Consider the following 26,242-nt stretch of genomic DNA (forward strand, 5'->3'; position numbering starts at 1 on the left):
AATTAAACTATGTTCTCAGTCAGGGGGAAGAAATGCTCATAAAACAGCAATAAGCTAAGCAGTAATTTCTAGAGAGAAGTTGTGTTTTTATTTCCTGCAGCATAATAGGAACAAGTATTTGTTTTGTAAAATAAGATGCAGAGTATTTTAAAAAGCTGAAAATGACAATTGAATTTTTTCCATTTTTTTCCCCTTTCTATCCCCCATCCCCCCCACCCCCTTAAGTGAGATTAAGTTTAGAGTGCTTGCAGTAAAGAACTGCTTCTGCTGTATTGGCTTCATCAGATCAATCAGTCAAATTAAATAAGCAATAGTTGGTGGGATTTTTTTCTATAAGCCTTTTGCTGACAGATGGCTGCTTGCAAAGTGCCATATAGTGAATTTGTTTGCAGAAAGCACCTCTGCTGTAACATGAACATTTTATAGGTAACTTTGTTACCTCCAACTAACTAGTGAAATCCTGTACCTGTTGCAAGCAGTTCTGATTTTAAAGAAAGATGATTGAAGAAGCTGTCTTGAGATGCTGGAATGACTAGCAGCGAGTTTTAAAGATGACCTTTACAAGCGTAAAACATTACTTGCAGTACTTATGCACATCTTCAAGTATAATAGACACAAAAATAGATTTTACGAATGGGAATTTTGAAGACACTATTTGCAAGACAATATTGATGTTTTTTATTTCACTTATCACCTCCTTTATTAGGCTGATCTGTTTTAAAGTACGTTTCTATTCATCATGAGTACAAAAAGAAAGTGTACTCTTAAAATAATTAAGCGCCTAAAATTTAGGCATTTTAAATGTCTAAAAATGTTTTTAAAATATCAACATGTATTTAGATTAAAAGAAATACTAAACCTCAGAGCTACACAAAGCTAATCTAGCTACTAGTAATGTACTAATTCTTCTTTCTTTTTCTACTACTAACTAAATGTCACAGGAAGAATAAAAAATTCAACGTGTTTTCCAGAAAACGTCTCATTAAAATATCTCTATATTATAGATACCTACCCATTTACTAACTATATTTCCAGTCAACAGTAATACATCAAAATAACTTGGAAAGAGACAACATAGCTTAATCTGCAAATTAACCATTAAAACATTACACTAGAAAAGATACAGAACCTCTTAGAAAGGAAAAATAATCTGCTCCACTCTTCATCCATATAGCAGCACTGTACCATATGATATAGCTATTTTAAGACTCAATAACAACTAATGAGTTTATGAACACAGAAAAAATTAGCTAAGAACTGAATGCTAGCAGGCAAGTATGCAGAATAACCCTGGCACCAATAGCAATAATAGCAAGCCAAACTCTTTAATCTTTATGTAGAGGTTAAGTAAATTCATTATTATTTTAATAACGTAATTTTCTACAGGATTATAATCTTAGTCCCTTCTAAAATTAATATCCCCCTGATTTCAGTCACTATCTGAAAAGCAATTGCACACAAAGCCGCTGCATCACTTTGAAAGACATTCTTATACTGGAATTGTTCTTCTCATGTTTGATGACCTGAAATGACAAGGAGGTGTGTTTATTCATTATTATCCTCTAACCTACAGCTGATTGAAAACTTTCTGACTACTCAAATCATTTGTATCAGTGGATACTGATTTTTTTAAATCAAAACATATCAGCAAAATATATCAGCATCACTGACTTTTATTTTAAAAAGTTCTCAAAAAGTTTGTTTGCATTAAAATGACATCTTTCATTTTGAATATTACACCCAATCATGAAATCAAAACATTTTACTATACTGTACTCAAAAGGAACATAATGCAGTTCTATCAATGCAATTGTTTTAAGCATTCTAATAACAACAAAATTAAGCACTTAAATCTCAAAAACAGTTTGTTTCCAGAATATATTAAAAATATGATACAATGATACTTTTGGGAAGATTCTTTAATACCTTTTCTAACAAAATTGACTACAAGTCTCAATTTAGGAAGAAAATTAATTTCAAGATAATTACATTTATTTCTGGTGAAATAGACATTCCAAATTGTGGCCAGTCATAACTGAAGTCATGCTCCAGTTCACGCTTCATCTCTTTTACTGTGCACTATACTGCACGGTGTGGAAAACTGAAGAATTATAACACTGAACTCTAATGGCTCTCAGATCAATAAAGCACTATGACATGCTGTACTCCCAGGTGAAAGGAAAATTGAGCTGGCAATTGACATCTCGGATCTGCCAGTTCCTTACATTCATAAAGACATTATTATTTAGTCTGGTTGAAAGCAATATTCTAATATAACCAAAGGTCAGGGTTGAGTAATAAATCTGAAGCTAGAGTCAGTTTATCATAATACTGCCATGTAAAAGTCACTATGTGTAAGTAAAGGTCAACTTTAGCAAGTCATATTCAAGTGTTTTTCCTTTGGGGTATGGTAAAAGAACTTCTGTGTTACACGATAAGTAAATATTGAGAGGTACATCAACCACTAAATATCATATTACACATTGTCTTATCTAATTTTAATCTTGCTGTGTATTGGATTCTTCAAGACTGAAACACCACTCCAGTTTAGTCTTTCAATTTCTCAGGACATTTTGAAACTAATAAAATCATAATCATAGAATCCCAGAAAGGCTGAGGATGGAAGGGACCTCTAGAGGTCATCTGGTCCAACCACTCTGCTCAAGCAGGCACACCTAGAGCAGACTGCCTTTGCAATATAACCTCCTCAACTATTAAACAGAAAGATTATTTTATTGTACAGATATTTTCATGGACTTCCAAGGTTTTATTGCTTTTTATATTCCACTGAAGGCATTGACGGATTATCATACCTTTTAGGAAGATCTTAACTCAGTAATCAAATCAAAGTTCTATAACCAAAGCAACACAATATGAATCAGCCTGCCTCATTGCAATTCTTTCCTGTAAACTTTTAAACTGATGTAAACTGTACCTTTCTGTTAACAAAGACTAATGATTGAAAGCAGTACAACAGTCAGAGAGCTGGAAATACAAAAGCATTAATTTGCTATTCCTCCTTAGGATAGTTAGGATTTCAGATGAAAATCTGTTCAACAAATCTGGAATTGCAATTGTGATTTGTCTTGAGAAAACAAGAACAATCTACTATAGAAGCTGTTTTACACTGGAAAATAGTGCAAGGGTTAATGTTGGAACTTTATATCCTGTTGATATCTCAAAACCATGTCACATAAAAAGAGGTAGTACAATATAGGCTCCTGCTGTGTAATATGATGCAACTGAATCATTGCAGTTGCTGGGTCAAGAAGTTACTCTATGAATTCAGGAAGTATTATAATTTAGCAGCAAGTCATGGAGGGAACGTACTTTCTCCAGGGAGCAGCAAGTGGCAGTGCACAGTCTCTCATCTTTCTACAGTCTCTCCTCATATGAAAGGTGATCCAAACCTCCATCTTTGTGGCCCTTCATGGGACTAGCTCCTGTATGTCCATATCTCCCTTGTACTGAGGAGACCAGAACTGGACAGCACTCCAGATGTGTCTTACCTATGTTTTTAAGATTATCATTTCATAAAATATAAGAAAACCATTTTAAAAGGAAGTTTGTTTTTTATATCTCTCTGATATCCTTATTTTAGGGAATAATATACCATTTTGTAATTCTTGCCAGTTTACTCAAAATACATTATCAAAAAAAAAAAAAACAAAAAAAAAAAACAAAAAACAGTGCTAGTTTCCCTCGGAGTTTCTGAAACTAGCTAAGAATACTCTCTCCAAGTGCATCAACCCCAATTTTCTAGTCAGTACAATTTCTTTAGTGTACTTTTTTCTCCTGTGATGTGTGTGTAGTTTACTTGATGCATCCTGGTTTTGAATATGACACTTCCTTCTTGTTCACCCCCATATTCATGCTGCTCTGGAATCTATTACACAAAATAAATATTTTTCACAATATTAGAATTAATTACTTTTTACTCACTAAAATAATCTCAGAGATTGATAACTACTATAAAAAAACAAGTTTTGTAACAAGTTGTTATAAGCACCACTGCAATAACCTTCCTTTGATGGAACATACTCAAATTTTACATACCATAATACACCATATTTGTATTCCTTTGTACATCCTAGTTTCAAACATTAACAAGGCCAAGTTGGATATTCATAGTGTTAGTGGGGAAAAAAGAAACCATGGGGAAATAAAAAACCTCTCTCTTACTAATTGAAGTACAAAGTTAGAGCAAAGTTATAGCTGCCCTTGATGCTCTCTGGGGCATTTATGTTGTGTATTGGTTATGATCAAACAAGAAACAGCTATTCAGACAGCTCTGAATATCCTGTGCAGTAATCTTAGAATTTATGGCTATCTTCTGGTTGCAGTTACATATTCTTTTGAATATAATAGCTTAGTTCTAGTTTATTGCCATGCAAAACACCGAGGGCTCGATTACATTGCAAGCACCCATCATCAGTGGTGCCATCAGCTGTAGCCTTCCTTTTGTGATACTGTTCCTAATTCTTCCAGGTCCAACAATTAAATCACTGTTCTCCCTCTGTTTTACCTATTGAAAAGGTCCCTTTGATTCTAGCTAGATTAAGCTAATTTCAGTCTTGTTTTCATTATATTCTATAACAGGCCCCATAACTAAAATCTTTTGGCTTGTATTGCAACAGTACTCAATGAGAATGCCAAATTTTAGATTTCTTTCAGCACAGGCCACTGAATCAGGTTAAATGCAGGAAGTCTCTCCCACTGGGGAAGGCATTGAGGGATATTTTACCACCTGACCTCCTGGGTAACAAAAACTATATACTGCTCTTACAGCTCCATGTGGATTGTTGCTAACTACTGGAAAAACAGTCTGTGAAACTGCAGTTCAGTCCCATGGTAGCAAAACACCCACAGGGAGGGCAGATACATGATGTTCTGACTTTCCATTTAGCCTTGTGCTAACATTAAAGAAAATCCTGAAAAGGACAGTCCTGGAGATTGCTAAGTCTTGAACAAAAACTGGCATATACTCATCTTAACCAGGTTTCAGCTATTAGAATTGCACTATTACAGTGTAGCACACAAAACAATGTTTCCTATGCTGTTAAAACCAAACATCAGTATCGTTGAACAGAAAACACTAAGACCTGGAGAAGAAAATATAATGCTCATTGGACTCAATCTTACACAGTTCTGCCACTAGAACTGCAGACCCTCCCAAGTGTAACATCCTCTAATGTGATGGGATATTTTGTCCTCTTCTGCAGACCACCTGGATGAGTGGTAGGACTTTGAACAGAGTTTGTAATCTTCTATTGTTTTTCTGCTGCTGATTTCAATACCAACATTCAAACCGTAATGAACGAAGTTTTTAAGTTCAGGAGTTGAGCTGAAACTTTGTAGGTCTAAATTTAGTACCTTTGGTCCCTAGTTTCAATACCAATATAAGTTAAACAATCATTTTTGTAACTTGATAATTAAGAACTCATTTTAGGTGTAATCACTTAATTTTATTCATGGGAAACAAACAAACAAACAAACAACAACATAATCAACTATATAGCCCAACAGGGTTGTGTGTCTTTCTCATCACACTTAACAAACATAGCCAACAATCTCATATCAGTTTTTCAATAAAGCCTTTTGAATTTGAATGACAAGAGAGCAAAATAAGACCCAGAAAATTCCTCAAGTGCAATTTGAAAGGGCATAACATAAAGAAGATTATTTTTTTTTCTCCAAACTGACCCTGAAAATACAAGCTAATTCTTAACGTGCCCATTTGTTAAGTACTATATGATTCTGGCAGGCTTACTGCATGCTTAACAAAGGAAGAGGGGATGGAAAGAAAGCTCATTAATTAGCATTTTTAGTACCTAAACGCAATAGGCCAGCATAGAATAGGAAACTGCATTACTGTGTTATCTCTGCTGCAAAACAAGATGTGGAAAGAGAAATGGGAAACGTGGAAGATTTGTGCTGTATAGACCTTGTTAATAAAACAGACGACTACACAACAATCAAGTCAATCTACTTTCTCTCATGACTGTTCACTTCACCTATCAAGCCCTCAGTACCAGCGTTCCCAAAGCCACTCTAATATTAAAATTTGGAAGCTGTGTATGTTAGGAGCAGGTTACAATACAGCATTTTCCTTAACCCATGCTCGAGGCACCCCTGTTAGTAGCTGAATGACACACGGTTTCATACAGTGAAGCCCCAGGGATCTAACCTGAATGTAGGCTGACTTAGAGATCTTACTGGCCTTTATAAATACAATATTGGAGCCCTTCCAGGGTCCCAGATTTTCTGCATGACATTGATCATTTGATGTTGCTTCAAGGACAGGAGAAATATACAATGGCAGACTTGGGCTGGGTATACCTCTGCCTGGCTTGTGTGAGGAGGAGTGCTTTTTGGCTCCTGCACACAGATTTTCTCCTACAGCATCATAAGTACAATCCTGCATTCCAACAGCCTGTGCACAAAGCTTAATTGGGAGTAAAACACATTTCTGCACAAGCCTAATCCTAGTATCAGATTCTGATCTCATATAGGTGACTTTATTTTTCCAGAATTCATTACATATTAGGATAAAAGGAGATCAGAGATAAATCTGTTTGTTTTTGTAAAAACTCTCTCATTAGTTCTAATAACAAAAAAAATATTTCCAGAGATGAGTGACTATCACTGAATATGATCCTGTCACTTTCAAGGCATAAAAATACGTTATAAATTATTTAAACCCTTGTTGAATGTAGCATACCCTCTTATCCAAACATTAAATGAAAGACTTAATGCCTTTCCTATACAATAACAACTTATCAGAAAAGCTCTTAGAATAACTACTGTTGAATCTTTGCTCTCAACATGTAGAAGATAAGTTTTCAAATTATTAAAACAACTACCTATCAGTGTAACCACTTCAAAGCCTCTATGATGTGACCATAAATTTGTGGCTGCAGTACTGCTCCTGCAGTTTATCTTGTGATATGATGCAGAAATAGAACATTATACAGACACTAATAGTATACGTGCACTATGAATTGTTAGATATATAACTAATTATCTGCTACGCACACATACTATCTGTGTCTACAGAATAGGCATATTCGTAAATATTAGGGATAAAAATGGTCTTGTACCTATTTGAAAGCTAGTACCCTTTCTCCTAAAGAACTACTATATAGTATTGGACTACACAGCAATGAGAAATGAGGTAATGATAGCAAAATGAAACTGAAAAATAATGAAAGATGGCAGTAAGTAGTTATTTTGGTGCTTTATCAGTGCAATTGCTCAAAGTGTGAACATTTTTTAAACAAGCTGTACAGCATGAAGAAATCCACAAATTACCAAATGAGTGAACAGAAAATAACTGTCTATAGTTTTTTAATTCTTTATAAAATATATTACTAGGGGACTTTCTTTCTAGAAAATTAGAACACTTGCAGTTTTTCCATTTAGGGCATTAACAGGCATTCAAAGATAACCTCAAGAATTCTTAGCACTGTTACATATGCACAGTTCGATAGATTCAGAATTAGAGAAGTGTAAAATTGCTCAGATAAAGTGTCTGACTAGTGATTGTAGTCTTCTACACAAAATCCAATTACAAGAATGCTGCATACAAACAAGAGAGAAATGAACTGGCTTAGCAACTTCATTACAATGGATATAGTTTTGGGTACTCTGAAGCAAAAAGCGTGATCTAAAAAAATGCTTAGTACCAGAAAAGTTCAATGTTGAGATATTGCACTTGTCAAAAACTCTTCGTATCAGGACAAAGATATTCTACATTTTTTTTAAATACAATTTCACAGAGAAAGTCTACCAACAGTTATTACAACTGTAGAAATAGTATCACTAACACTAGGAGTCCTTAGGATGTTAGAATGCAGGTTTAAAATACATTCGCAATGCTTCAGAAATGCATCAGTTTACTGGAACTACTGGACAAAGCTCTTGATAAGGACAAAACTGAAAATGCAACAGTGAACACACTCAAGTATTTTCTGTTAATTAAGCCTCTTAACAGAAGGGCAAATTTCTGTTAATTAAGCCTTCTTAACAGAAGGGCAAAAAATGAATACTCAACTTCACTTACATATAAACCTGTGGGAAAAGATGCATTGATTTACCTGGAGACAAAATTCGTCTCTCAATACATACAACAAATACAGCACTGTAGAGATATAAAAAAAATTGCACTGACACTGCACTCTAGTTTGAGAAACTTTTGCTGCTTGATGACTTTGGGAACATAAAATGTATTGAGGCCAACAAATACCTGAAAAATCCACAACTGGTACTTGGAATTCAAGGCTAGAGTCAACAGAAAGGAAAACATCCGTATCAGGACCTGGCTGAAGTTTTCCAAGAGTCCAAGTGCAAAATCACAAGCATTAAAATCGACTCAAAGTTCATCTCATAGTGGTTTATTTCAACTATCTTCTACAGAAGTTTTCCATCTTAAAGTTTCTTACATACCTCCTGGCTGTGAAAAAATTGATCTACTGCTCAGCACTTATGATAAGAGTCACAAAGCTCACATTCTTCCAGAAAATCCCCCAGAGAATACTACATGATGTTCTCAAAGTTTGCCTTGTACATTCTATAGGATGGGACTCACAGCAAAAAGTATCAGTAATGATCCCTTGTTGTCAGAACAGTCATGATACCGTTGCTAAACCCTCTTCCACAGAATCTATGTGCTAAGCATACTCAAAAATGTGGGAAAGGATTCAGATCTCCACATCTCTCATCTCCCAGGACAGAACCTCAAAAACATGTGGCCCTCGGGCAAGACACACTGGTAGGGGAAAGATGATTCTAACAATAGGCATCAGAAATACACTCAGACCTGAAGCAACTAAAATACTTAACCTGTATTATTAAGTGCCTAATCCAATTTTTCTTTTAACAAATATTAGCATGCTGACAGAGACACATGTTTACATGTACAGTTTTTTGTTGTTGTTGTCGTTTGTTTATTTTTTAAATACCTTGTTTTGGAATAGCATCTCTTTGAAAACTACGGGTGTTTCAGGTCTTTTGTTTATATATATATAAAGGAAAAAATTTTCTCTAGAAGACCAAACTTTTAACTGCTTTGATTCCTTTGCTAAGTCTCTCTGTAGAATACATTACTAGGGGTTGACTCTCTTCTATCCTCAGAGACCCAGAATAAGAGCTGGAAACCAGCTTCTCATACAGCAAAAATAAGACTGAAAAGAAAAATCACAAAAGGAAAAAAATAAGAAATTGCAAAAGCAGAAATAAATGGAAGTTTGTTGAAAAAAAAATAATATCCTTAACAAAAGTTGCATGGGAGAAAAAGAAAAGAATATTTTTCCCAGAAAAAATGGAGGCATTTCTCTCATAACTTATACCAAGCTGCATAAGAAAGGGTAAGCTGTTATTATTTCATAAATTAAACTACATATATAAATAATATATTAAATCATTATATCTACATATTATTGATTATACTTATGTATATGTTGTATTTTATTATATTTGTTTGAAGCTGAAGGTGTTTCCTAAGATCCTACATTGGAGTGTCAGGTTCTTACATATATAAATAGAAATAATCAGCTTTCAAGTAACTAACACCCTTGTAAATGTGAGAAGGGAAACATGTGAGAAGCAACTTAAATAAATAAGTAAAAAATCTTTACATCTTCTACTTTTCATAAGCCAAAAAATTAAGTGGACAAAAAAAAAAAAAAAAAGAATGTGTAAGGAAATAGTAAAGAGCCTCTTAATGTATGTATGTAAGATTTGAGGTGAGACTTAATTTTTTTATACTAAAAGAAAACAACAAGGAAATTATCCCTTGCATACGTTTTCCTATAAAACTATGAATATTTTCCAGAAAATATTTTTAAATAACTTCACTTATGAAGGTCAAGATGCTTATGAAAACAGCATCTGTGTGAAAAATACTGTTTCATAATAAAAGATTATTACTGTAGTGACAATTCAAGTTGTTATGGCAACTGGGTCTGTAAAAAGTGTAAGTGAGCTTAGAAAACATTTAGGTATTTTTACCAGCAGAATATTTATATTAAGTTTTCGTATTAAAATCCCTTAGAAATAATTCAGAAGATAAACTACAAAACAAAAGAACAACTAAGATTTAGATGGTCATTATTGTTGCTGTGAAATATAAACACCTATGATGCTTTTGTTTTGTATGTTAACAGATATATAACATTTGTATGCTCTGACCTTGTTCTCCCTTTTCTTCAGTGAGACATTATATTAGAGAATTTTTCATTTCATTCAAGTTTTAATAGTTGCCAAAAAAAAAAAAAAAGCCACATTCAGGCAAAATGAATAGGGTTTTGATTAGCAATCTTATTTAGGTTCATCAGAATTAGCAACTTGGTTGCATTATATTGCACCACAGACTAAATGTAGCTGTTGCATGTACATAGGAGACAAAGATACTTGGGACAAAGGGAGCCAATGCCTGCTCAATGCAACAACTGTCACAGAGGTGCCAACTATGTTTGCCCCCACAGGTGGACCTGTACTTGTAGTAGGCTACAACAAAGACTGGAAGCGAGTGTCATCAGGCCCTAGTGGGATGGGAGAGGGAAGCCACGTACTTCTTGACTGTGTGGGTAGGAAGCAGAGAGTAGTAACAGGTCTTCCGAAGTAGCTGTGTCCTTTGTCATTCACCTAACAAAGGCCGCATGGTTGGAAGACACAACACTGATGTTTTGAGTAACTGCTTACTTGTCCTAGTGAGATTTCTTGTGCTGCTGACCAATGTGAAAAAGGTCTTATTACTGCTGAGAGAGAGAGAGAGAGATTTTATGGATCAAATGCACTCCTTATGAAAACTCAGGACTTAGTTCAATAAGGAAGTATCTCCATTAGATGGATAGTCTCCAGCTAAACCTCCACACTAAGCAAGAGCTAGTCAACAGGTTCATTAGATGGAAAAACAAAACAAAGAAAAAAAAATCAGCAAAAACAATGCAAACTTTCTCAGAGATTGTACAATCATCTGTCAGCCTCCAAACCCAGCATTCAATGTGGAAAGCTATTAAAACCCTGCAGGAAACCCTGGGGGTACAAAAGCAAGCCCTCAATAATGTAGAAAATGGAGAAACTGTCTACCCACACGGCTTTCTGGGTGAAATGACAGAGCTTATTAGATATTCCCCTGTAAATTGCACAATTCCCAAAGCATCACCTTGTAAATGCTATGAAATGTTCCTCAAAATACACTGGACACCCTCACTGGTAGGTCATCAGTAAACAGATAAAGCTCTTATAATTTGCAGAAACTACCAGAATAACAGACACAAGACATATCATTTCTGGACACACAAAGAAGGTTCTTTAGTAGGCAGGACTTTCCAGTGTTGATGTATCTACAGCCACCACTACCAATGGGAAGTAATCTGAATCCCATAGCTTGAAATCCAATGAGTCGTTTAGAACTGAGAAAAATAATATCATACAGTAATAATTTTTTTTTACAAAACAAGTTACAAGTCTTGTATGAACAAAGGTTGACTAAAAAGATCTACCACTGTATGTCTTTTTATATCTCTGTCTTATTCTATGCAGCTTCTATTTTAAATGTTTGAATAGTAAACAAATTTTAAAAGTAAAATAATTATTCTGTGTGTTAAATGTATTTTAGAGAATAATTGGAAGTGTCATATAATCTCAGCTACTGTGGGCTTCACTGTACATGGCAAGAAATATTGCTATTTATAAAAGCAGGACAAATATTTCATAATTAACATTTCAATTAATTTCACTTATGCTTGTGAAGTGTTTGCAGGTAGGATGCCTGCTGACACAAGCTTTTCACTCTATTTATAGCCTTGTGTAAACTAAAATAGTCCCAGAAAACAAGTACCCATTATTACTGAATTTGTTCTTGCAAAAGAAATGGGTAGAGCAGCAGGAACATCGTTAATGCATGGAAAAAGTACATGCATTCTGCATCTGTTGATCTAATTTTTCTGTATTTTGATATTAGAACATTCCTGCAGATAAATTTGTTGTATTTGTAGGATACACTGGAACAATTTCAGAGATGAAACAATTCTCAAGTGGCCCAGAACAACATGGATAATACCCTTACAACATCATTCTATTTTCCAAGATGGCTCTATTGATTATTCCTTTACTGGAGTGACCATTTGTCATAATCCAAGACTCATTCACCTCTGCTGAAAAAAAGCTGGGTATTTCATAAAGAGGCTTAAAAAATAGTAAGTTGTGAAAGTAAGATGTTAAGGAACAGCATATATTTTCTTGTATTATACAGGGAAAAATGCATGTATTTCTTCTAAGAAGAATCATGGCAATAGTCATTAGAGTGCTGTTTCCTATGTAAGAAGAAACAATAAATCAAATGCAGGGGGTTTCTTGGACACATTCATTCTCTTTTCAATCATCTATTCACCAAATTCAATTCTATTTAAAAATAAAAATAAAAATCACATGGAGCAAGATCCTAAAACTGGAAAGTATTTATATTATTTTGCTATTAGCAAAAATGGAAAATTAGGATTCTGTAAGCTTTATTAGTTTCTGAAGATGTTCTTCACATGGTATATTTTAACCTCCCATTCTCTAGACCATTGCAACGTCTTCCATAAAGCGCATATTCCACTAATTAAAATTCACTGTATTTGAATTGTCACCGTTATGACATTGTTCTACTGATTCAATTATATTTATTTGTGAATAAGGCAAGTCCAGTGTATATTAAAAGCTTCTTACTTAAAGAAAATGTTAGACCTAAGTAAGACTGTTTAATTTTCTTGAGCCAATGAAATTATTTATGAACTGGTCTGCTGTGTGCTGCAGCCTGCAAAACAGCTAAATATTCAGATTATTTAGAATCTCTATTATTCACTTCCTGTTCTATTTTTATGTATACACAGAGCACTTCAGCTCAAAAATGCAAATATATGCAGTGCTATTTTACTGTTCTGAAACCTCTGTTTATACATTCTAAGCTAGCTGGAACTTTTTCAAGAACCTTCATTATCTTAGACATTTTGAGAATATTTTGAAAGCTTGAATAAATTGCCTAACCACCAAATGCCTAGGGCAGCTAGGCAGTGTCTGAAGACTTAGTGAATCGAGTGACTCCTACATTAGACATTTGCATGGTTATTTTTAATTAATCACCATATAAAATGTAATTAGCATGCACCACTTATCATTTGAATTGCAGTTGGAAATTTTTTTTTATTTTGTAAATTCTTGCAACATGCAGTTCAGAAAGAAAGAGGGAATCCCAGAGGCTGATGTCAGGAGTAATCAGGGGCGATTTAGTTGGCTGCTGCTCAGGATATAACATGTAGTTTATTTTGCTCTTTATTGCTCAGATTTTTTATTTTAAATTTCAAAAAATATACAACTGTCCATCCATGTCATCTCTCCTTGTTGTCTTGAACCAGCAGTAGAAAACTAGAGAAAGAGTAAGTTACTCCTTGCTCAGAACCTGACTTTTGAGTGCTGTGTTGTTACTTTGCAATGCTGACTTGAAAAGCAGCAGGACACAGCACAGGTGCAGAGCCCCCGCTGGCTTCAGTGAACACGTTTGTGCTGGTATGAATGAAAATTCTTAGTACTGCTTTTAAGTGGATGGGAGAACACACAAGAAGAGCTGTAAGGCAGGTAGCATCCCTGGAGTAACACCGGGAAGCCAATCTCTTCCTGTCTGGAGGCAGCCTGCTCCTAGCTAGAATCCAAAGGTACAGATCCCTCCTAACAAACAGAGGAGTCGGTATCAAAAGCTACTGAATGCCCCCAGCATCTCCAAAGACACCGTCACGGTGCCCACAGCTAGTGAGGACATTCAGAATAATACAGATGCTTTTTCAGAGGCCACACAGAGCAGTATCTGCTTGCTCCAACCATCCCCTTCCCTGCAGTTACAAGAAATAGTGGGCAGGTCCTGAAGCAAAACTTTCGAGCACTCAGGCCCATTGGTATCAGTTCCTGATGACATGTCTCAAAAAGGCACTTTTTCTGGAATTAAACTAGTAAACGTTTTCAATAATGTGAACTAAATTCTGACAGATTGTGTTCCCATTCTAACCAACTATACAGACATAGGAATAAGGCAATGCTTTACATCTGCAGGACCAGTGTTAAACTTTCCAAGGAAGATGATTGCAACAAAGCAAAGAAAAAAAATGTCATGGGGTTTTGCTTTCTTTCAGCTAAGGATCCAAATCTATTACAGGTGTCTTGGGCACTATTTCTTTTTCCTTTGAGTTTCCAGCAGAACAACTACAGCAAATGAACTCAAACTAAAAATCTGTATAAGCTGACAGCATTCCCTTGCACTGAGGACGTTCTCCCCCGTGAGTCACACAGCAGCATATGGACTGCATCCTTCATGACATGCTTCATCAAACAGGTGCACCACATTCAAGAGGGTGCTCCTGAATTTTCATTTGCAATAAAAAAAAGGATTCTCTCTTTAGAAAAGATTTGAAAAATCACCTTATTTGAGGATGAGTTAATTACTGCACTAAATTTGGACACTGGCACAATTCTAGAAATAAACTTTCAGGCTTTCTGGAAGCTTCTTAAAGCTAACTCTTACTTTTCTTTAAAAAAGCTGTGAGACTGTAAGAAAGGTGAGGGAAAAAAAGCATCTGCTTCTGCTTTTCTTCACCACACCTGAGGAATGAAAAACCTATTATTCTTATGGGTTTATGTCACTCCTACCTAAGCTTTAGCAGCTTGATTTAAAATACAATTTCAGCATCTGGAACATGACTTAGACAGAAGATAGCCACTTAAGTCAGAATTTATAGTTCTGCAAATCCCTGCTCAGCTATCTCAGAATATTTTAAAACACTTCAAATTGTCATTGGCGCCTGTGTCTTTATCTTAAGTTTCTCTGGTGCTGAAAGTTTTGCTTCAGTGTATTTCCACAAACACCTTAGCACTGTCAGAGTTGACTAGACAGGCCACACAATCTCAAACATAATATCATAGAAGAAACTGCCATTTTTTTTTCCACAGTTCTTATTGCTTAGAAGTATTCATAGCATGACATCAGAGACAAGCTATTCACAAGATCACACTAGCAGGCTCTTAATTCTTCTACACATTTCAAGGGAAGAATGTTATCAACTTTCTTTAGTTACTCGATTGTTAGAAAGGTCACAGAATCATAGAATGGGTTGGGTTGGAAGGGACCTTAAAGACCATCCAGTTCCAACCCCCTTGCCATGGACAGGAATGCCACCCACCAGACCAGGTTTCCCAAAGCCCCATCCAGCCTGGCCTCGAACACTTCCAGGGATGGGACATCCACAGCTTCTCTGGGCGACCTGTTCCTGTGCCTCACCAAGAATCGTGAAAGAAGAGAACAAAAATAAAAACGTACAATTATGAAAGAAAAACAACTTACCTACTGAGTGAAGCATGCATTTCAAATGCTATTTATGTATTTTCATGAAATATTAACAGGGTAAAATATATAAAATACTGTGGACTTTCACGACTTAATCTGTACATAAGCAGTCAGCTCCCATTACCACTACAGAAATACAACTAATGGGGTCCAGTTCTCCCCTGCTTTCTTTTCTTTTTAAAGAACAACTGTCAACATCTGTCTTCACACGAGTATTCTGAAGCAGATAAAATTAAAATTTATTTGCTTCTGGTAGGTCATCTATGCTCTGGAGAGTGAATAGATTTTAAATATATCTCTACACTGATCCTGTTCCTGTCAGGTTTTGGATTCCACTCAGGAGATCAATCACTTAGAAGCAAGGCACCTCCAGTATTTTGCACAGTGGCACATAAGTCTCTTTTCTCAATTAGCCTTAGACATTTAAAAATGTTTTGTGACACCCACAGCCATACAAATCAAAAATCAAATCTCTCTGTAGCAATGCCCACCTAAATCAAATAAAACAAAGCACGAGTCTATCCCTGAAATACCCTTGCTGCTAATCACCCAGTAGCAGAATTTTCCCTAGGAGACCCACCTATGCAAAGCAGCATGCTCCAAGCAAGAGAGTACAACTAATTCCCCATCCAAAGTTTGCTGTCAGAAAACATTCCCTCTGATACTGTACCCTTCCAGCAGGTGACTGTTTCAGACAAATCTTTCCCTCCTCCCTTTTCATCCCAGTGGGGCATGTTTTCCTTATTTTTTTTCCCTCAAAATCTCTGCATCTTTTCCCAAGCTGGGTATTAGAAAGTACAGCACAGATAATATTCTAATGAAAATGTCATTTTTTACTACCTCAGTAGCTGGTAATAAAACTTGTTTCTGTCTTGAGACCTTCTTAACATACTATTTGTTTTAAACTGCCTATATGCTTGTAAACAGCTTCAGACTACTGTAAATTGATACACCTAACATCCTTCTTCCTGGTGTGGATAGTCAGCATAAAAAGAAGGCCAGGTTAATTACAAAGATGATGTGTTAATTAGTTAATTAACACATCACGCTTCTCTGTAGCAGGCAGAAAGGAGGAGAAAGACAACTGGGGGAACTGAGTGAAGAATAGTAGAGACTGGTTTATGCAGCACAGAGAGAAGAGACTAGCTTTGATGAGACACCACAGCTGTGTGTAATGCACACTGTCAAAACCTAAATCTCTAGTAAACTGCGTGAAATTGGTTCAGACATTCATCTCCTTCTTGCAAATGCAAGGAGTACAAGCCATGCTAAATTGGTCAGGAGTTTGACTAAATTTATGGGAACATGAATGAGTCTGGTCCTTTCCTGAACTGTACAGCAGAAGACCTGCACAGATCAAAGGACTTCCTGAAATTCTCACTGTCTACCTGTTAGAGTGGACAGAAATGTGGGAAAGGTATTATTCTTAAAGAAGTTAAATTAATCACACCCAGAGAGATGGATGCCACTGCTGGTATCACACGGCTCTAGCTTATGCTATTTTGACTTTGATTATGTTTCAGTAATGGCATGTATCTTAAATATTATGAGGTTTTTCTCTGAGTACAAAGGCACTTTGGGCACGAGGTACTTGTAAGTGTCCATTGTACCGAATTTTCAGTTGGACCCATCCCTGCTAAGCAATCCATGAATTTCTGCAGTTTCCAACTCACACTTAGCAAACCAGCCAAGACACCAGGATAGATGTACCCAGAGCCAAAAATGAGATTGACGTGGAATTAAGGCTTTTAGGGCTCTTGTTGGAACTGGCTCTTAAGGTTTTATTTTGTGTCTTTCTTTTCCAGATGAAGTAGACAACAATTTGCAGAACCCTGTTGTATAAAACAAAATTCCACATATCTGCAATCTGTCCAATGACTGAATTTATTAATGCCACTTACCCTCTGAAATGCATTGTGTTTTCTGTCACTCATACTGACTGTTACCAAGAGATGCACACTCACCTTCAAGCAGTATTATGAAGGTCTCAGTGGTCTTACAAAGCATATTATACTTCTGTGCAGAATCACCAGCCTTTTCTGAAATAGAGAGGGGAAACAGAAGTTGCAGATTGCCCTCCCTAGCATCATATTGTGTATGGTTTTCCTTTTTGGTAATTCATCCACCTTTTCTTGCCAGTCTTCCCTGTATGTGACTTGAGATTTATCACACTGTTTTTCCCTATTGTAGGAATGACTGGGATTTTCAGCTTCAAAGTGACAACTTTGTGTTACACCCCTACAGAAAATGTTGCCTAAGTTATTGCATCATAGATGGGCATTGCATCATTTTGATAAAGTAGTAGCAGTTTCAGGAATTTTCTTCTTCTCCAGTCTTTCTTTGAGGCTTTCTATGTCTGCAATTTTTCAGTTCCTCTAACATCAGCACGTATTATAGGCATTGAAATTCCCAGTTTCCCATAAAAATTTCTGTAATCATTTAAACATGTTTCCCTGCTGTTACTCTATACATTAGGAACATCAAATTTTATTCAGTATAATTCTACAACTTTGTCTAATCTTTGCTTTGTTACCTATAATCCTTTTCCTCTGTTAGATTGTGATGATGGAACAAAATGAATATCATGCAATATCTGCAAGCCACTTTATTTCATGCCCACCAAACTACCTTCTCAGTTTATTGTTCCTTTTGGAACTTTACTTATGAAACCAGTACTAGGGCAGAATTTGGGAGGTCTCAGCACAAGCCTTGCCTTTTTAGAATGATGTCTTGCCTGTAAAGTAAATACCTAAAATCTATGAAATATTTCATTTCTACATGCAGTACCATACTTCTCAAGCTTCTGTAGCATATTTTTATAGTTTGTCTCTTCTGTTTCACTTAAAGATTTTTTTTTAAGTACATCTAGTGTATCCAAAAAACATTTATTTAAAAAGTATGATACTCTTCACCTGTGCACCTTTTTGAAGACATGCAGTAGCTTATGTGTTTTCTTCTGTATTTCCCAAATTTTAGCTCCAGTGGATTTATTTTTTTACCTGTTCTCTTCTTTCATTTTTCTTTAGTGTCTTCATACTTCTATTTATATGTCATACTCAGGAATCACCGTTTATCTTCTTTATTTCAGCAAAGTAGTTCCGATGCCTCTGTAAAACTTAACATGGATTTATACAGAGCTCCTTTTCAGACAGTGTACCTTTGAAGCTAAACCTATCACAAATTCAGTTTTCTACTTCACAGCCCTAAAGCAAGGTCATTGTGCTAGACCTATAGACAACTAAAATAAAGTTATTTTTGTTACCAGATTGATGGGGTGTATATTTGTGGTCATGATTTAAAAAATATATGTTTGAACCATAACTTCCCTACACAGACATATCAAATTATAAACTGAAGAACAAAATTAAGGATTGAATTATCTTTCCTTTGAACTTGATGAGTATTATCATAATTTTTAAAATGTTGAAAAAATATATGTAGTTTTATGTCTGGTTTATTTATAGTTTTCCTGATCATACTTTTTCCAGGATAAAAACTATGGCTCATCCTTGAGACTGTTTAGCTGCTTCAGTAAAAGTTAAATCCATCGATTATTCATAGATCCATCATTGTCTGAGTGCCTACTTAGTGCAAAGAAACAGCAAGCTACCACTTACTACTTTGCTTTACAGTTTTTAGATTTACCTACCTACACAATATTGTTTGCTAGCTTGATTTTAAGTTTTCAATGTCTTCATTATAGATGACAGAGACAACATATGGATTTGGAAGTAAAACCTCCAAGCTCCATCAGCTGAGTAACACTCAGTTAATTACAGTAAATAAAGAACAATTTTTTTATGCAAATTATTCACCACCCAGGAAAAAAAAAAAAAAAAAAAAGAACATTGTGACTGTATCATGATTTATTAACACTGACAAATACTAATTTCGCTACATGCGTGGTAAGTAATCATACAGTAAAATACAGGGTATCATTTGTCAATCCAAATGATTACAAACACAAAATTTTTCAATAGAAAAGCAGAAAAAAAAGCAAGAGAAGAAAGCTGAAACGAGGTAAGAAGCAGCAGCAGAAAGGGAAGACTAAGGAGGACAGAAAAGAGGCCAACAAGAGCAGATGTTAAGTGGAAACAATCAAGGAATGGCATTTTGTAAAAGATCCCAAGTGAAACAAAATTGGTCCAAGTTGCCATATCTAGCTGACATTTTTTTCTCTGTAATAAGTACTGTACTTTTTTTTTTTTTTTGCTACATTTACAGATTAGTAGAGGCTCAATATTCCTCCAAACAGATGAGCTGTTGAAATGAGATGCAGCCTTAATTGTAGGTTTTATGAAGTAGATGGGAATAGTTGAATCCACATCCAACCTCAGGAGACACATATTAACTAAAGAAAATATGAAAAATAATAAAGGAAGTGGAGAACAGCTTGTAAGAACAGAAAGCAAGTGAAAGAAACTAGGGAAAACTCAGTGCTGTTCAGTTGAGGGGAAAAAATAGGCTGAAAATCTTTTTTTTTTTTTTTTTCAGCGCATTTTAGAATTGGCTTTCAAGTCAATTCCCTCATTTTGCAGTGAAAACCACTGAAGCACTATCTAGGTTCAAGCTCTCTAATATTTATCCTTTAGTAGACAAAGGGTTTCCCAATAAACTAACACCAAAGTATGTTAATGGTAAGGAGAGTGTTTTGGTACCTTGCTATGGGAACAGTTCCAGTGCATAAATCAAAAAGAACCTTTCTTCTCCATGTGTCATTTTTGTGTTACGATTTGTCTTTCTAAGTATGGAGAGACATGGCACTATGAATTAGATAAAGCATTGACTGACAAAACAAAAAACAACAAACGGACTTTAACAAAGGAAATTGTTCAAAGCATGTCATATTTCAGCCACACAGCCATTTCAAAACTTATTCTAAAAGTGAATTGGCTGCCCCACTCTTTTCATATACTATTAGCTTCACAGGCAGCAATCAGAAGTCCAAGGAAAAGATCTTCAGCTGTGCAATAATGACTGGTTCTTGAAACTTTCATTGCACTGTGTATCAGTTCTGCAGATTGTTTTTTTTTTTTAATTATTATAAATTGTAGTTTCTGTTAACTGGTGCTGTCAGTAAAAGAAACACTTTTTGAAGTGATACAATGGGAACAGTCCTGCCTTCTCTAAATTCAGAGATGGTTCTTCCCCTATACCATCTCTCTGCCATACAGTGCTCTGAAACATGATAAAACCCAGAAAAAGCCAAGCCATTGACATGCTGTAAAATATGCCCTTTAAACTGTGATGCTTGAAACTTGTTTGGCCCACATCTCAAGCATGGCTCAGTTAGGCAAAGCTGGTGATTCCGTGCAGAACATTCCCTTCTGTGCTTCAAACTCAACACTTGCAAATAGGTCTGCTTTTTGACACTTCAGTGATGTTAAAGTTTCTATTTTCTCTAGCCTCATTGCACATAGATGACATAATGGATTTCATTCAGGCTTTTACAAATGATCATGCACATGCTGAAAGTGAATGCCACATCCTAGATTTTGAGAGGTTTGTTTAGCTTGTCTCAGCTCATTTGTGATGCACATTTTCTGCAATAAACTGGCATCAGTTGGACCACCAGAATACAGTGAAAAATAAACTCATGGATGCTTCTGTGGAAAAGCATACTGTTTGATAGGTATTTGAAATTTGTCTTAATAATAAACAAAAACAAACAAAAACAAACAAACAAACAACAACAACAAAAAAAACCTTTAATGTGACATGTAATCACCAACCTGAGATTAGCAAGAACCCAAGTTAACTTCTGGTGTAATTTGTATTGACTTCTTAACTGGTAGATTTTATAGATACTTCCCATTATCATCCAGTGAAAAGGCATAATAATACACTAGTCATCAACTGACATTCCTGTTCTACCTAAGGATATAATTTTTGTCATGATAAAACTGAAGGGGAATTACAGAAATGGTCATAAATCAGACAGTCTAGTATCCTGTGTGTTAGCAAAGTGGAACATAAACTCAGATTAAACACAACTATTCTAACACAGGCACTTAGTTTCACTCAAATATGTATGTTCTTCAAAAGGTAGTTTTCACAGTTTTCCCCATTGTATTTTGTATTCCTTATTACAAACTAAAAAAGAAAAAAATATATTTTATAAGTATGTTTGAAGACTGATAAAGACAGATCGCGTAAAACTTCCAAAGCCATGAGGGAAATGATAGCTCCAAACTGTCATTCACAGCAACACGAATTCTGCATCTAAATCACTTAAAATTATCTGAAAAAAATACAAATTGATGTATAAATAATAATTATTCTCTTGATGAGATAGAATTTGGTATATATTATTGCACTAATCTAGTCATATCTAATGCAAAAGCAAGTCTTTGTGATGAACTATGTTCATATTTTTCGGTATAATAATTGGCTGCATTTGATCTGGAGCTATTCTGAACCTCTGTCAGTGCAGTCACTGGCTAATTTAGTTTTGGGATGGTAGTAATTTAGGAACTCTGAATTTCCATTTTTGTTTTGACTGCTCAAAGGACTCCAAGTCCAAGATTAAAAAAAAGCAAGCAAACAAACAAAAAACACTTTTAAACAAACCAAAACACCCCACAATACAAATAAATCAAACTGTTTCTTTTTCTCTCTAAAGAGTGTATAAAACATATTTATCTCTTGGGAAGAGTATGAAAGCATACATGAAGCCAGAAAAAAAATGGGTGATTACTTATTTTTCCACAGGCTTCCAATAATTTTTTGGAAAACTGGGAAGAACCATTTTCCCAGGACTCTTAGCAGTCAGTCATTTAATTCTTGAAATTTGTGGTAATTTTAAGTCATTCAATGAATACTGAAATGTATATTTTCAGAGAGTGGGAAAAGTTATTTGGAACTATTAGTGCTTAGGTAGTGAGTTAAGAAAAAGATCATTAAAAAATCAGCTTTTTAGTATGAGGTCGTTTCACCCTGCTGGGCAGCTGAACTCCACCACAGCTGCTCACTGTCTCCCCTTCCCAAAGGGAAGAGGGGGAGAAAAGAAGGTTGGAAATAAAGTAAAAATAAGAAAAAGGGAAAGGAAAAGGGAAAAAAAATATATTGTCACCGTTGTGCTGAGCTATCTTCTGCATGTTAGAAACAACATTCACCTTATCCAGACACCATCAGAAAAGTATCAAGCCCAAACATTTTAATCCTGAGATATTTTTTGTTAATTGCACTGTGTTATTTACATTGGATTTCTTTACATTTTGAGCTTTTCTCTTAGCAGTATCTGACACCAAGGCAAAATGATAGTTTTCCATGCAGCCTTCCCTTAAGACTTTCAACATATTTCAGAATAAGAATTTCAGGATTTTGAATTTAGGGAAGTTACTGAGGAAATCTTCCTAATTTTGGTTATATGTGAGCCATCGCAATAATGGAAATATCTGCTAGAATGCTTACAGGTTCCCAAAATGAAGGTCCATCCTGAAATATGACTGTAGAAAAGCACCTGCACCATAAAAACATCTGGACAGTGTCACATCACTGCATTATAAGAAAGAACCAGTATTAATTCCAATTGTATTCTAAACATGTTAGACACTATAAGTATGCTGTAAGTTCCAGATAACTGCTGGTGGTTTTCATTTAAGAAACATCTGAAAGCATCTTGCCACAGAGATTAAGTTATCTGTTTGTTTTTCAAAAGGACAGCATTTATCAAAAACATTGAATTTGCCATGGTAATAAGAAACGAACAAATTTCACTGATGTGTGTGGTTTTTAAGTTACATTGTCCATCACGTAATTTTTAGCCTTCTGAATGTATCTATGAGATTACAGTTTTACAACAGATCATGTGGAGGAAGATTCTAGTCTTATTCATGTAGTGTATTATCATACGCCACAGGATTTTTTTGCAGTATGATGGGATCAATAGCAGACCAAACTGCTAGCTATTCTGTTAGAATTTGACCCTTTATCTGCAGCTCAGTAGATTTAATGTTGAATTACTGACGATAAATGAGCATGGAGAACCACGTCCATGTTTTTATTATTTGTAATAAGTGACAATGAGCAGTGTTTCATGATGAAAAGCAGCAGTCTACAGGGAGAATGTATTCTCTCCTAACTCACAGTGCTTGCCTTCAGATGTAAGTTTGCTAATCATATAAGCATAGAATCATTTAGTTTGGAAAAAACCTTCAAGACCATCCAGTCCAACAATCAAGCTGACTTACTGAATCCCATCAGTAAATCATGTCCCTTAGTGCCATGTCCACAAATCTCTTTAATAACCCCAGGGATGGGGACTTCCCTGGGCAGCCCATTCCAATGCTTGACCACCTTCTCTGTGAAGAAGTTCTTCTTGATATCCAATCTAAATCTTCCCTGGTGCAAGCTGAGATCATTTCCTCAAATCCTATCACTTGTCACCTGAGAAAAGATATTAACACCCACCTCACTGCAACCTTCTTTCAGGAAGCTGTAGATAGTGATGTGGCCTCCCCTCAGCTTCCTTTTCTTCACACTAAACAATCCCCATTCCTCACATCTTGTTTTCTTGTGTGTTCACCAGCTTTGCTGTGTTCTGCACATGCTTGAGCAGCTCAACATCCTTCTTGTAGTGAGGGGCCCCAAACTAAATACAATATTCGAGGTGTGGTCTCACCAGTGCCACATACAAGGGGACAATCACTTCCCTAATTCTGCTGGCCACACTATTTCTGATGCAGGCCAGGATGCCATTGGCCTTCTTGGCCACTTGGGCATACTGCCAGCTCACATTCATCCAGCTGTTGACCGTAACTGCCGAGTCCTTTTCTGCTGGGCAACTTTACAGCCACTCTTCCCCAAGCCTATACCTCTGCATGGGGTTGTTATGACCCAAGTGTAGGACCTGGCACTTACCCTTGTTGAATGACCCAGTTCATCAATCCAGCCTATCCAGATCCCCCTGCAAAGCCTTTCTACCCTCAAGCAGATCAACAGTCCCACCTAACTTGGTATCGTCAGCAAATGTCCTGAGGGTGCATGTGATCCCCTCATCCAGATCACTGATAACAATATCAAACAAAACTGACCCCAGTACTGAGCCCTGGGGAACACCACTGGTGACTGGCCACCAACTGGATCAAACTCTATTCCCTATGACTCTTTGAGACTGGAAGATTCTTTGCCCTAATGTAACACTACACAGTCACACAAAAAGCACGAGGCCATTCTGTCATTACTGGCCAAGAAAAGGCAATGCACAGAGTAAATTTTCAGACATATCTGAGACCTCCCATGTACCCACCACATCCTGGTCAAGCTCAATTTAACTGTATTTTTCAATACTCATATAATATCAATAAAAACAATATATTTATTTTAATGTCACTCTGAAAAAAATGAGTTTGAAATTATTTAAGTAAATATATAGTATTAGGATGAACTCTAAACACATTAAAGATAATGGTATGATCGGTATGATCTATGGAGAGTTACAGACTCAGTGTTTTTTTCCAGAATTCCCCCTCTATCTTACAATGATCACAAATGGCAACGAAGGAGCTGCTGATAAAAGATATTTGTGGTAACACTGCTTCTCACAAGATGGATTACTGGGGCTTGGAAATTGACAGTGACTCATGAATTTGTGTTGTAAAAAGGAACAGCCATATATTTTTACACACTGGAATTGAAGTTTTGAACTTAAACTACAAGATATTCTTAACTAAGTCATCAGCCCACATTCCATGAATCCTTTGCAAGAAAACTAGAGCAACTAATACCTCTTCACAAAAACCTAAGCTAAGTGAACTACATGCAGGTGTTCTCTGGGTGGAAACCAGTTGGGCAAGGGATTCCATTGTCTTTCTAATCTCTAGTGTTACACAGCAAAAATATGTACTAGAAATTTGGTTTTCAGCACTCAAATATTTGGCTGCATGTGGTCTTTTGAACACTGCAGTATAGCAAAACTTATCTGAATGAATCTTAGGTTTTTATTGCAGCAAATGACCCCATGTCAGGTCAGTGCAAATAAGAAAAAGCTTGGCTGGTCTTAACCTAGAAAACTATAAAATATGTCAAATGGATGTCTCTCAAGTGTGTGATAAAAATGCATCTTCGCTGCCTCTAGCAGTATTGTATCTGACCTCAGAGCATTAGAGAAGAGAGACCATATTGAATGCTTTCATTTCCACATAAAACGCTGATCATGATAGTTCAGACATGCCAGATGGCAGTAGTAGTGATAAATGGTGTTGATGCCTCAGGAGAAATGAGCTAGTAAAGTTATATTATGTTCAGTTGGGATTTTAAACATGTAACATAGTTAAAACTGTTATTCTCCTGCAAAATCATACAACTCATATTTCAGTACCATGTCATATATGGGGGAAAAATTCCTGCCATCATATGCTGCTATGAAAAATAGATTTTCCATGTCACAGCAAAACAATCCGACACACAGTATATATAATATTTACTTATATATATGTATATATGAAATGATGAACCACCTGTATATGAAAATCCAACACTACTATTTCTTGTTTTTTCCTTATGTAGGTATAGCACAATATATCTGGATACAGGGAATAATAAAACAGTGTGAGATTAGATAAGACTTACCTCATGTCTGTAATGGGTCCTTTCCTCCTTTCTGAAATTACAGTTAACAATTTAACTATTACTAAAAGATGTTTTAAGAAATTTCACTGATCTAGACAAAATTTATTTCTTCTCCAAAGTGGCAGCACTATAGGACTTTCCCTTTGAGTGTCTGAGGTTTTTAGAAGTTTTTATACTCTACCCTGCAAGCAGATGTCTGTTTGTTCCCACAAAACCTAAAGACTCCAAAGGTTGGAGGTAAGTTGCAGAAATATCCTGTGCTCAAGTTGTATTTCTAGGACTTAGATCCCTTTA

The 26,242-nt window shown here is 35.7% G+C and overlaps 1 protein-coding gene across 10 annotated transcripts in view; it reads right to left on the reverse strand.

Moving 5' to 3' along the window:
- The window catches only part of GALNTL6 (polypeptide N-acetylgalactosaminyltransferase like 6), a 554,330-nt gene extending 528,358 nt beyond the window's left edge, over positions 1-25,972 (reverse strand). For all 10 annotated transcript variants that reach the window (XM_080590199.1, XM_080590198.1, XM_080590207.1 and 7 more), the window contains exons 1-3: positions 20,035-25,972; positions 18,376-18,491; positions 17,341-17,415 (exon numbers count right to left, since the gene is read on the reverse strand). The gene's annotated coding sequence lies outside the window, so the exon portion shown is untranslated. The remainder of the gene's footprint in view (positions 1-17,340; positions 17,416-18,375; positions 18,492-20,034) is intronic.
- Between the last annotated feature and the right edge of the window lie 270 nt (positions 25,973-26,242).

Source organism: Anser brachyrhynchus (genome assembly GCF_964034855.1).
Source record: "Anser brachyrhynchus genome assembly, chromosome: 4".
Classification (NCBI taxonomy): domain Eukaryota; kingdom Metazoa; phylum Chordata; class Aves; order Anseriformes; family Anatidae; genus Anser; species Anser brachyrhynchus.